Raw genomic sequence first — 13,684 nt, forward strand, 5'->3', positions numbered from 1 at the left:
CCGTTCGCTGACGTCTTCTCGGTCTGTGCGGCGGGTCCGAGGGGCAGCACAGTGGGGAGAGAACGCACAGGTGCGGGGACACCAGCTGGGTCGTGTCTCGCCTGCACGCTCCCTGGCTGTGTGCCCCGGGCACACGGGCGTGTTTCCCGTTCTCAGGTTCCTCGGCTCCAAAGAGGAAGTGTATCACTCCCATGTCAAGGTGTGGCAGGATCGGGCACGACACCCAGGAAAGCCTGGGGTATCCCCCGCATGGGGGACACACTCAGTATTTGAGGGTCATTGCTGTCATTTTCCTGACTTGTGATTGATGTGTCTCCATAATGACAGAAGAAAGCAAACTGTGGAAATCTTTTTGGTGATGACGTGTGGTCCTTTGTTAGCATCTAATTGGGGGACGTGTTAGATCCAGGTTATTTAAAATACGAGGCGGGCAGAACACCGTCCCTCCCTCCAAAGACGCCCAGGTCCCATTCCCCACAGCCTCTGATTACGTCACTTCACACGGCAAAGGGGGATTCAAGTTGCAGATGGAAAGAAGGGGGTGAATCAGCTGAGCTGAAAGTAGAGATGCTCCTGGATTACCTGGGTGGGCCTGGGGTCGACAGAGAAGCGGGAGAGAGAGGCAGACGACGTGGTACATCGTTTGATTATGAAATAATGATCAGGAAGATGCAGGCTGTTGGCTTTGACGTTGGAGGAAGGAGCCACCATCCAGGGAAAGCGGGAGGCCTCGAGGAGCTGAAAAGGCAACGGAATAGATTCTTTTCCAGAGTCTCTGGAAGGGACACAGCTCTGCCAACACCTACGTGATCTACAGCCCAATGAGACATGCTTTGGGCTTCCGGCTTCCGGAACTGTAACAGAATAAATCTGTGTGGTTTTAAGCCACTGAACTTCTAGGGAACTGTCAGGACAGCCATGGTCATCGAATACAGTGGTTTGGCGGTACTGGGCCAGTTGATGATTTTCCAGATGCCCTTCTCTTTCCATCTGTGAACTAGTATATTCGAAGGGAACTGAGCGCACCTACTTACAGCTCTTGGGACATGATGTGACAACCAGCTGCTGCTGCCCTTTTGACACCAACACCAAACCAAAATCCAAACAAACAAACAAAAAAACCCCATCCTTTTGTAAAGTGGGAACTTGGTTCCTTGGGGAAAGAAAATGAATTCAAACATAGAAAATCCTAGCTGCCTCCCTGGCCCTCTGTGACACGAGCGTGCGCCCTACAGCAGGAAGGACGCACAGTCGCTTGTTTCGTGTTTCACCTGCAAACCCCCGCTGTCACAGGTAGTCCCCCCGCCCCGCCGCCCCCCATCGGCCGGCGTTCTTCAAAAGATCAGTTATGCGCTGACATCTCCTCGCAGACGAGCGCGGGGTGGTTTACAAGCGCGACGCGAGTTTGCAACATGGTGAGAATCTGGCCCTGAGCGCAATGCGGAAATTCATATTCAGATGGCTGAGACATTAAGGCAGCTCTGGGAGCTCTCTGGGCCGGGAGGGCGTCTGTCATCGGCTTCCTGCATCACACAGCGACCAGCGGCACAGGGAGCATCCCGGACCTGGGAGGTGCCCTTCGCGGCCCTGCCGGTAGCTTTCCAGGAGCTACGCATGGGCAGCCTCCATCTGGGGCTGAAGGGTAGAGGCTTGGAGGGGCCTTCCCAACAGTCAACCCCAGCGTCTGTCAGGAGGGGTGCGTCTCCTCAACAACGGAGTCCACGTGATGGCGTAGAGACAGGCTGTGCTGGCTTATGACACGCGAGACATAAATTAAATCATAACAGAGCGCTTGGCTGACGGCGTGTGATGACAGGTGCTGTGAATAAGTGGGCGCGGGGGCCACTGCCCTACATCGTGATTGTCAGTCACGGCCGCCGCCCCTCTCCCGCCCATGGGGACCGAGTGTCTAGAAGGAGGAGAGCCCTATTCACCTTGTCTGGGCTGGGCCTCAGCTCCCCAGGTCTCAGGCTCACAGATGATGTCACAGCTCCTTGGGGTCATCTCCTGTCCCGCCTGTGGCTGGGCTGGGGTGCCTCTCAGGTGTGCAGCCAGCGCCCATGTGCCCACAGGTAAGGACCCTCGCTGCGCCCCTAGCATGGGCGCCTGTCATTGCACGTGCGCTGAAGTACGTGTCCCTACGGACATCCAAAAACTGAGCAAACAACCCGGAGGGAATAAAATATAAGTGATTTTTTTTAAAACAAAAGGTATCCCCGTGGCCATCCTGGGAACTATCAGAGCCTGGTGGGAATTCTTTGTATTCGTGTCACAGCTTATGAGATAAGAAAGGGGATCGCATAGAGCGGATGCACCCTAGTCCTTAGGGCTTCCTGGAACGTGTTCTGGGGCTGAGAAACCCCCACCCCAACCCTCCAACGCCTCCATCTTGATGCCAGGATGCTCTCTCCCTGGCAGACGCTGGGTCCTCCAGTCCTTCTTCCAGGCTCCGGGGCTGGCTTTCCACTTGGTTGCTTCCTGATCCCAGGCTTCAGGGCCACCTGAAGAGCTCCCTCTTCTTCTTCGAGGCCTGGGAGAACATCCTAGTTAAAATTAGCCTGCGTCACGGCCTGCCCCAGCTCTGTCCTGCTTGTTTCCTCCAGAACACTTGTCACAGTGCGAAATGATCTCGGTCAAGTCTGCAGGTTCGCAGTGTCCCATGGGAGGAACGTACACCCCTGAAGGGCAGGGAGCCCATCCGGCTTGCTCCCCGCGACAGTCCCTGAAGCCCCTGCCGGCACTTGGTGCCCTGTGGGGGCACCAGAGGAGTGAAACGAACGGATATCAAAGTCAAGCACGCCCGTGCGCCCTCGGCATCTCCTGTTCCCATCCCTGGCGGACGCGCCGTGCTCAGAGTCTTCCCCGTGCAATGACGAGGAAGACTTGTGACAGCTGTCACAGTGTGTTACTGTCACGGTGGGCTGGGTTTCACCCTGGGCCACACAGAACCCCGGCAGCCCAGGCCTCGACGTGTCTTGTGGCCGCGTGGGGCCCCGTCCCGCTACCAGGTGCCGTCTCGGCGTGCTGGGGACTTGGCTAGACAGCAGGTCAAGACATCGAGCAGAGGCCACCTCTGTTACCAGCGCTCCCGCCTTTCCCCCCAGCCGCCTACTGACTTGGGACAGCTGGAACAAAGTGAGGGGGACGAGTGCGGGCAGTTTCTGGGGCACGGGCAGTTGGCCACTGTGGCTTGACAAATAGTAGGTCTTGTCTGCGCTGACCACAGGACCTGGCAGGCCCCGCCCCCACGCCAGGCTTCAGACCCACGCTGCTGTCCAGAGACTGGGGTTGCTCAAACACGATCTTTTCCTTCGCAGCCCTTTGAAATAGTTCTTCTTATTGCCCCCATTTTACAGATGAAGAATTGGGCCTTGGAGAGATCAAGAGGCTGGAGGAGGGTCACATAGGTAGAAGCGGCAGGGACAGGAAGGAAAGGTATAAGCCCAGCTCTCGCGATCTGTAAAGCCCAGAATCAAAACTACTTGCCGCTCTGTTCACTGAGGACTGGAAAGTTCTGAAGAAGGGGGAACTAACCACTTACCCCACCCCCGCAGGTATCTGTAGACGGCTTTGCAAAAGGCATCTGGGGAGGGAGAATTTTCTCCTCTCAAGCTGCAGCTCCGTATTTTAGTTACCAGTTCAGTGTGGAGGAGGAAGGAGGAGTGATGTGGGGGGGAGACACCCTCAGACACGGGGCTGCTGGGGAAGAGCCTAGTTTGAGTAAGCAGGTAGGTGACTGTCAGGCAGATGGCCTGCACGGGGCCTGAGCCCACAGCCAAGCTGTCCTGTCTCCAGATGTCCCTTCCCCAGATCAGGAAGCAGAAAGGTTTGGTGGAGGAGAGGCTGTTAGTGTCCCAGAACTCCAGGTTCTGGTTTGAAATACTTCCTTGGCTCTTGTTGTGAAAAGCCTGTTGGTAGGAGTCATTTTACCTCTTGCTCCCACCTAGGTGGGGTGAGGGTCTTTCGGGGGAGGGATGTGGTCTGCAGCCCTTCCTGGTGGGACTGTCCACAGGCTAAAGGAGATCGTGTATGTGCAGCGTCATCCAACAACGTAGTTCGAGCACGGGTGTCATTTCACGTTTTCTAGTAAAAAGTAAAAAGAAAATTTTTTGGTAACAAGTAAAAACAAACAAACAAACAAAAAAAGTAAAAAGTAAAAAAAATTAGTAGTGGAAAGTAAAAGAAAAAATTTTTACTGTGGTAAAACGATTATGACATTAAATTTACAATCTTTACTATTTGAGCGTTTAGTCACTTAAGCGTATAAGTAGCGTTAGGTATATTGACGTTGTTACAGAAATAATATAAAATTCTATAGATGTTTTCCTTTTTTTCTTACTAAGTCTAAAATCTGCTGTGTCTTTTTGCACTTAGAGCACATCTCCATTCAGGCACTAAATTTTCAATAAAAATACCTGATCACAATTTAGATTTTTAAAAATTTACTGTTGGGAAAGCAGATTCACACAACTAAGTAGTTCCAAGCATACTTAAAGCCTTCCAATAAATTGGCAGTTTTTAGATTTAAGTTAATCAAAATTAAGTCAAATCAGAAATTCCGTTCCGCCATCACCCAAGCCCCATGTCAAGGGCTCCGTGGCCATGGGGCTGGCGGCTACTGGGTTGGACAGTGGGCAACAAGAATTTCTAGAAAGTGCCTGGTAAGCAGTTGCATCAGTGTCCTTTGGAATAACACAAAGAGCTGAAATGGGAAGCTTTTCCCCCTTGACGACGGCACTCATCCACAGATCTGGACGGCTCCCTGCCGACCCGTCCCGAGGACAGCCCAGGGCTGCCCCATCCCATTCCGGACAGGACAAACCCTCTCAGCTTGAATTGCTCCCCACTTTGGCACTTACCAGGAGAGCTCTCTGCACGGGGCTGCCGGCCCAAGTTAATTAGGAGGTTGGACTGAAAAGGGGAAAAAGACCTCAGACTGAAAATTAAGAATCACCCCGCTTACTTTATCGCTGGAAGATCATTTCAACAACTTCCTCCAGGAAATTGCAAAGGGAAGTCATTATCCAAAAAAGAGGGGGAGACCCAAGTCCACGTGAAGCCCAGATGTAGCGCCTCCCCCCCCCCCCCGCCTGCGCAGGGCTGGTTAGGGGTGGGGGTGGGCAGGGCTGGGTGTTTACTGGGTCATTTAACCGGGGTCCTATTTGCTGAAGTTTCCTTTTCCACGATTATTTGTTGACCTTAATTGTTGCCATGCCCATGAGATGCGGCCCTGAACTTCCTCTTTGCAGCCCGGCTCTGGGGTCAGGGCGGGCTCCCTCTAATTGCCTATGTCCTGCCTTTCCCCTCGGGTCTCCAGGGCAGGCCCATTCCCACATATGCTTCCAGAACCATCTTAATAGAGGGGCAGCAGCGCCCAGCTGACGACATATGTTTAGCTCCTCGCCGGGGTCGGCCAAGCGTGCAATATCACGTTACATGAATGGGAAGGTCAGTCCCAAACAAGCTGCTTTTTACAAGCGCTGGCTTAAGGATTTGCTGCTAAATAGGGCTTACATGTAGGGGGGGAGTGGGTAATGGGCTTCTTGTGGAGCCCTGTTCACTGTCTGCGTTTTGCATTGATTAGAAAGTTTTCCGTCTCCCAGGACAACGCTGCTCCGTTAAAAAACGCCTTTTCAGCCACTGGGGTTCCTGGACCTAGGTCAGCATCTGCGCTCAGAGCGGGGAAAATGTAGGTTTGGGTCTCCTGATGTCCAGGCCTGGAGTGTGCTTGGGGTGGGGGGAGGCACGGTCCTCTGCTCGCTCATGAATGCATTTATGCTCCATTAACCCCGTGCAGGCCCGAGGGGCAGATGGGCAAGACAGAAACAGAGAAAGAGGGGGCTTGTGGCTTCTCTCACCTGGCCCTGCTCCAGGAGCGATGATGGACAGGCCAATGCAAGGCCGCCACTCAGTCCTACAGCTCCCCCGGCCCACAAAATACACCTGGGCAAACTCCCCTCCTGGAGTCATCACAGGAGACACCCAAGGCCCACCCTGAACTTGAGCGACCAGTCAAGGGCCTGGAGAATATTCTGGAAAAAAAAAAAATCAAAATGGCATTCAGGGTTCCTTTTCAATAATGGTGAAGACAAGGGCATTTACTGAATACCTTCTACGTCCTGTCCACAGGGCGTTACACGGAGGACTGGTTTAATCCTATCAACAGTCCAGCGAGCCCGCACCCCTGACTAGGCCTGGCCCACCACAGGGCCAAGAAACCGGGTAGAACAGCAGACGTAACTCTTATTCCTCACTCCTGCCCTCGCTCCCTGCCTCTGTACCTTCAGTCCCTTTTTTTTTTCTTTTTTCCTTCTTTTTCATTATAAAAGTGGCTTTTAAAAAAATGCTAATAAGACATAAAAGTATCCCACACTTATGCCTCATTTCTCTCTTCACACTGCTCACCGTTTGGGGTCATGTGGACACGCACTGGTTTTAGTAATAAATCATTCATTCAACAAATATTTACTGAGAATTCAGGACATGTCAGGGATTGCGCACTACTGACATTTGGAGCCAAACATTTCTCTGTGCTGTGGGATGTCTTGTGCATCGTGGGGTGTTTAGCAGTATTCCTGGCCTCCGCCCACGAGATTCCAGTAGCATCCACCCTCTAGCTGCGATAACTAAAAAAGTCGGCTGAGATGGTCCCAGGTCCCCCGGGAGCTATAATCACCCTGCTAAGAGATGCTGCACAGGGTGGGTGTGGCCATGTGGGATTCGCGGGTTGTTCTTTCCCTTGCGCTGCCACAGGGCATCCTGACACGTGTTCCACACTCTGCTTCCCTCTTGTGCATCGGACTCGAGTATGGAGGTGTCGGGACTTCCTTACCAAGCCTCCCATTACGAGATATCTGGGGCTGTTACCAATTTTTTTTTTAAAGATTTTATTTATTCATTTATTTGACAGAGAAAGACCACAAGTAGACAGAGAGGCAGGCAGAGAGAGAGGGGGAAGCAGGCTCGCCGCCGAGCAGAAAGCCCGATGTGGGACTCGATCCCAGGACCCTGAGATCATGACCGGAGCCGAAGGCAGCGGCTTAACCCACTGAGCCACCCAGGCGCCCCTGTTTCCAATTTTTATCCCATCCCAGTCAATGCCAGCACGACCCTCTTGGTTCATACCTATGTCTGTATCCACGCATCCAAGTTTTGCTACGGGACAGATGCTTTCAAGCAAAATTGCTGGATCAAAGGTGGAGGCACTGGAGTATTTGCTACAAAATACCGACGTCCGCATCATTGTAGTGGTTGGCCCCCACACCGTGTGTCCCGCTCGATGACCGGGATGGAAGCCGTCAGGAAGAGTGTTCTGATGAGAGTATGTTGAACACGTCAAGAGAAAGAGATTGTGTCGCGTTTCATTCAGAGGGTGCCCTTGGATCTTTTGTTTATATTCTGCTATTAACACTCGTTTTAAACTAAGTAAACATAACTACTCAGGGTGGCAATTTCGAATTTTCCAACATGGACGTGTAGAAGTTTAGTGTTTGCACTTTTGAAAAATTGGGTATTTAATATACTAGAAGGGCGTTGTGTATTAGTGAGCCCGTGACAAGCTGGGGCTGTCTGACTAGTGCAAACTCAGGCATCCTCTGCCATCTCCAAGTAGACACGCGTTCTGAACCCCAGAGACACATGGACACATCCTGAGACCTGCACTCCCCGGGGGCTGCGGTGTCCTGAAGAGGACAGCTCCCCTAGGCTACCCCCACCCACCTGCTGAGAGTCTGGGGCTCTACCCATGCCGAGGTACACCTGTCAGGGTCAGGTGCTCTTGAACAAGGACCTTGACGTTCCCACCCCATTTGGAGTATTTTTTAAGAGACTTACTTCCCATGCTTCTTCAGCCTTCAGGTTCCTCTTCCAGTTACAAAGCCCTGCTCGGTTTGATCTCCCCCCTCTTTAATTAAAGTAATTTGAGACAATAAGTTATGTTTCCTCTTTGAATAAAAATAGGCAAGAGAATATTGACTTTATAGAATTGCAAGATAATGTTGCTGCTGCCACTTGGTAAGAATGGGAATTCTCAATCTTTAGAAGCAGTTAATTCAATAATACACTCTGATGGTCTATTTTAAAATAAATGCTACAAAAATTAAATAGAGCATGGTACAGAATTCCAAAGGTGCAGAAAAGTTACACTGATATTTCCTCCATCTTGGTTCCTCAGTCCCCAGCGACCCTCCCCAGAAGCAATCACTGTTACCGTGGGGTTGGACCACATGAAATTGTTCACGGATACCTACTTGTTTCGCCAACAAAAAAAATGATAGTTTCTTATGATTCAATATGTACTTCCAGGTTTCTTATTTAGGCACTATGACTGCATAAACATGCACAAAGGGAGAATACTCTTATTTTCTTCTCTCGTATGAATGATAGAGAGCAAATGATGAGCGCTATTTCCATCTTGCTTATTTCACTTAATGTATCTTGAAGATTCTCCAACTCAGTATACAAAAATGAGCCTATTCTCTTTTTAACAGCGATGGGGTATTCTGTTGGGTGGATGTTTCGTTATCCACGTAACTAGCTCCAGCCAATGCACAATTCGATTGTTTCCAGTCTCTTGCTACTGGCAACAGTGCTGTCCTCTCTCTCCTTGTCAACACATTCTGTCTCACAAGTTGGGGTATATTTGTAGGATGATTATTTGAGGTGGGAATGCTGGGCCAGAGGATGTGTGTCTTTTTAAGGAAGAAACCTATTGCCTAATTGTCCTCCAGAGAAGTAGCACTGGTTCCTCCCTCGAGCAGCTTGAAAGGGGTCCAGCTTGACACTGTCCTGATTTTTAAGGTCCGCAGAGCAGTGAATGTTCACTGTGGCTCAGGGAGGAGTTGCGATGCCAGGGGCAGCCTGGTAAATGTGAGCTCTTTGGATGAAGTGCCGGGTCCAGTTCTGTCTCCTCCAAAAGACAGAGGAGGACAGAAATAAGTCTGAGAAGTCTCTCAGAGAAGTCTTCGGCTTCTCTGCAAAGCCACCTCCCAGCCTGAAATGTCATGGGTGGGGAGGGGAGGAAGCGGGGAGCTCCACTGGTTGATGAAGAGCTTCCTTCTCTCCTGGTCCCGACCTAAAAGAAAATAGCCCGGAAGGTGTTCAACCTCAGGTCCCACTTCACAAGCATTGGTAGAAGGCACTGTTGACACAATATGTGTCTTCAGTTGTGACAAAAGGGAGTGTCACAGATTGAGGTCATGGGGTGGCACCCAGGAAAGAGCGCCTGGTTTACCAATATGGTAACCAGCTGACCATCACTAGGTTAGGAATGGACAGGCCAATGGCTGATCTTGGAAATCTCTGACTCTCCCTGCAGAGGAGGGGCTGGTGCCCTCCTCTTGAGTGTGGGCCACACTCACAGGTGAAATGATGGGCATGTGACTTCCAGGCCTAAGTGACACAGACAGTGTGGTTTCCACCGGCTCTCTCCTCCTGGATTGCCGGCTCTGCGGGAAGTCAGCTGCCATGTTGTGAGGACACTCACCAGTCCATGGAGGAGCCCGCATGGGGAGGACCTGAGACCTCTCTTCTATAACGGGTGCCAACTTGTCAGCGGTGGGCGTGGGCTAGTTTGCGACTGGACCCCGCAGCTTACCCATGTGAGTAACCAGGATGATCAGCTCTCTGGAGAGCTTGTTTTATCTGCTCTTTGCCTTGGCTTCGTATCTCATCCCTGCGAGGAGGCAGAGGTCCTTTTCGGGCCAAGGGCAGTGGGATGGAGAGATTTTAAATCTTTCTTGAGGCTAACATGGAGGCAAGGGGCCCATCACAAGCCAGCAGGGTTTGGTATGTTGTATTGTTCACGTTTACCACTCCCCCGACCCTGCGGGGCATGGGGGCGCTCTGTAACCTCACTAACCCTCAATTCTCTGGTGTGCAAAATGGGTTGATAACCAAAGGCATAGTGTGGGCCAAGGTAAGCTTGTGAAGTCCCTTCACTGAACAGCCAACTTCTCTAAGTCTCAATTCACTTGTCCACCATCCACTCAGCAGACTTGTGCTAAACACCTGCCAAGTCTCAGGTACCCTGCAAGGTGCTGGGGATACAAATGAGAACAAACAAACATTCTTATTATCAAGGGAATCCCAGCCCAGTGGGAGACAGACGGGGAGACCCACAGGTACCGTATGACAGAATGTGGTTGTGACACGGTTACACGTACACAGTGGGGAGAGAGACTTCCTCCAGGCGGAGGGGGAGCAGAGACAAGCAGAAGTAACTCCTGAGTCGGCCACGTGACACCTGCTGCTCAGGGTTCATCAAATCACACAGAGTGTATAAGGGTTGAAAGTGGAATCAAAGAAGCTCAGGATGTTAGAACAGATGTCCTGACAACCAAGCTGGACGAATGCACTAAATAAGGCCTGAGACCGTTCACTTCTTGAACTTGCCGAGATCCTTCCTGCCCCAGGACTTTTGCACATGTTGTTCCCCCTCTTTAAAGGTCACTCCGTTCCTAACCTCTCCTCCTATGTCAGGGAGTGATAAGCTTCTTGTCACTCTCTGGGTCTCTGTTTAAATGCACCCTCCCCCGCCCAGAGAATGCACATCGTTGCCCCAATACAGTGGTCTGTATTCAGCACTGTTTGTTTCCTCCATGTACTTTTCGCAATTGTAATTGTGCTATCTATCCTATTATCTTCCTTTCCCCCCCACATCTTCCCCATGAGAATGTAAGCCCCATCCACAAGGGTAGGGAGAGTGTCCTGTGCACCACCGTTACCTCAATCTCAAGGGCCAAGGGAATCTCCTACTGAAAAAAAACGTTGGATGAAATAATGGATGAATGTATTAGTTACTGTATATTCTTTATCTCATCTAATCTTCACACCAGACCTTCAAGGAATTGTTGCCCTTACGATTGTGCCTCCATTCTCACCACCCCACACCGTACCCACACACCCACACACCAGCTCTTCCTTCCTGGGGAGCCGGGACTAACCTTTTGTGCTCAGGACAGGTGGTGTCTCTCCAGCCCAGCCCAGCCCAGCCCAGGATGTGAATGATGATGGTTCTAAATCGGTTATGGTCATTCCATCCCTCTTCTCAATGGCTAATACAGGCATTTGCATATGATGCAGCCGTGACCATTAAGATTTCAGAGGAAGCCTCCTAGGGCAGCGCTGCCCCAGCTGGAATGCGCCCAGAATTACCTGGCATCCCGTGAAGATGTAGAAAAGTCTGACTCGGCCCATCTGGGGTGGGACAAGGTCCTGCACATCCGAGCCCAGGAGACGCTGGTGCCGCCGGCAGGTGGACTACACCTTGAGTTACGAGGTCCTAAGGAGTTTCTGGGAAAAGTTTCCCTCCCCCATAGAAAGATACCCGGGAAGAAAGGCTGACTTTTCTGTTGTTGTGTGAACCCGTGTTGTTTGGAGCCGAGCTGCAAGGGTGACTGAACACAGCTGGACAACCTAGGATGAAACCAACATGTGGAGAGGGGCAGAGGGGAACGTGAAAAGTCCTGGGACTGGATGATACACTGAAGTCTCTTATCCAACCTCGGAGCTGCTTGTATAAGACAATAAATGCCGATTAAAAAAAAGATTTTATTTATTTATTTATGAGAGAGAGCGAGAAAGAGAGAGAGAGAGGAGGAGCAGAGGGAAGGACAAGTAGACTCTATGCTGAGCACCAAGCCTAACTCTGGGCTTGATTCCAGGACCCTGAAATCATGACCTGAGCCAAAACTGAGGGTCAGACCCTTAACTGACTAAGCCACGCAGGTGCCCCAATGCTGGTTTTTTTGGTTTTGTTTTTTTAAAGCCAGATCGAGTTTGGGACTTTGTTTCTTGCAGCCTAAAGCCTCAGGACTGATACTACCCATAGACAGGTTGGTGCGGAGCAGAGAAGATCAGCTTTCGAACCAGACCAATCTGGGGACTTAACACTGTCCCCTTAGTGGCATTGCCATCCCTCAGCCTCCCCAAGTCTCGGGTTCTTTGTTTATACAGTAGGTTACTTTGATTACGAAAAAGAAAAGCCAGAGTCTTCTAGCGGAGCACCGTCCAGTAATAGGATGCAAACCACGTATGTACCTTTAACTTTCCCGATAGCCACGTTCAAAACATAAAGGGGAACAGGGGACATTGACTTGAACGTTACTTATTTCTCTAGAAACATCACCATTTCAATAAAAAATTACACATATGTATATATTTGGCCCAAGGGTTTTGAAATCTGGTGTGTATTTTGCGCTACGGCTCATCTCAGTTCAGACCGGCCACATTTCAGGTGCTCGAGAGCCACACGTGGGCTGGGGTTGCCGCTGCACTGGCTTCGTTGGGGCACAAGGCTGGGCTCGGAATAACTATTATTTATCCATAAATATGGATTACTCACGCTGCTCCTCACATGGGCAATGGAGAAGACACTCGGAATTTCCAAGCACGGTTGCTCCCAAGCTGGACACCACCTGGAGATGAAGACCCGTGGCTCTGAGTCCCCTTCCTGAGTCCTGAGTGTCACTCCCTACAAGGTCGCGCAGGACACACCAGCAACAGGGAAGGATAAATGATAACACGGCTCGTCTCGGCAGCACCAGCCGGGACTCAGGCTGGGACTCATTCCAAGGTTTGATCACACGACGGCTCTAAGTCACATGTAAGGCTTTTCAGTGTCATGTCTCCTTCCCAAGTCCCTTCATGACTCCCTACTTTCTGCTGGGTTCGTGCCGAACTGGCGCTTCTCGGCTCTCCCAGAGCCCGAAGCCACCGCAGCTCACCTGGCCCAGGCTTCCTCTTGCCCTGTTTTAGCAACTGCAGGCCAGGCCCGGGGGTGGAGGGGGGCGGGGGTGTTGTCAAGAAGGAGGAGGAGGAAGTAGGTGATGGGGCTGAGGGCGAAGGTGTAGGACCACGTGGGCAGCATCAGCCTGGCTGAGATCCCAGGCATCCGTGACATACTCGTGCCTCCCAGGGCATGTTTGTACCTGCTATCACTCAGCCTTTCAACCACTCTCGGTCATGAGGTATGGATGTTCATGGCTGGCGTTTGCCCTGTGTCCTGTCCCATGTCTGGGTAGGGTGCCCTGCCCCCTGCCGTTGGGGGCACTTGATCAGTGTGGTTCTGGTGCGCACTACCAATGACGTAAGCCACTCTTCACCCCGTGGCGCAGGAAGGCCTCTGACTGGGGCCAGGCCAACCTGAAGGCCCGATTTCCCTGGCTGCAGGGATTGGACCCAGGAGCTAGGCATGTCTTTTTTTTTTTTTTAAAGATTTTATTTATTTGACAGAGATACAGTGAGAGAGGGAACACAAGCAGGGGAGTGGGAGAGGGATAAGCTCCCTCCCACTGAGAAGGGAGCTGAATTCGGGGCTTGATCCCAGGACTCTGGGATCATGACAGATGACAGATCAAAGGCAGATGCTTAACCGACTGAACCACCCAGGTGCCCCAGAGGCACGTCTTCTGAGTCTGGCCAGTCAGAGACTTAGCTGGGATCTGGTTCCACTGTGAAGACATATGAATGAGGCAGACCTTCATCAAGTCTTGAGGCATGTGGAAGGATTTTTCTCTGCACAAGAAGAGCATGAGACCAACTTGCAAGAGAGGTCAGAGAAGACAGGGAGCGGGGGTAAGGATAGAAGGAGTGAGGGCTCCTTCGAACCCCTAGATCCAGCTGAGCCTGAAGTGAGCCCCACCATTTTTCTTCCGTCCTGTCATAAACCTGCTCACCATCTTTT

This window comes from Meles meles, chromosome 16 (genome assembly GCF_922984935.1).
Source record: "Meles meles chromosome 16, mMelMel3.1 paternal haplotype, whole genome shotgun sequence".
NCBI lineage: Eukaryota > Metazoa > Chordata > Mammalia > Carnivora > Mustelidae > Meles > Meles meles.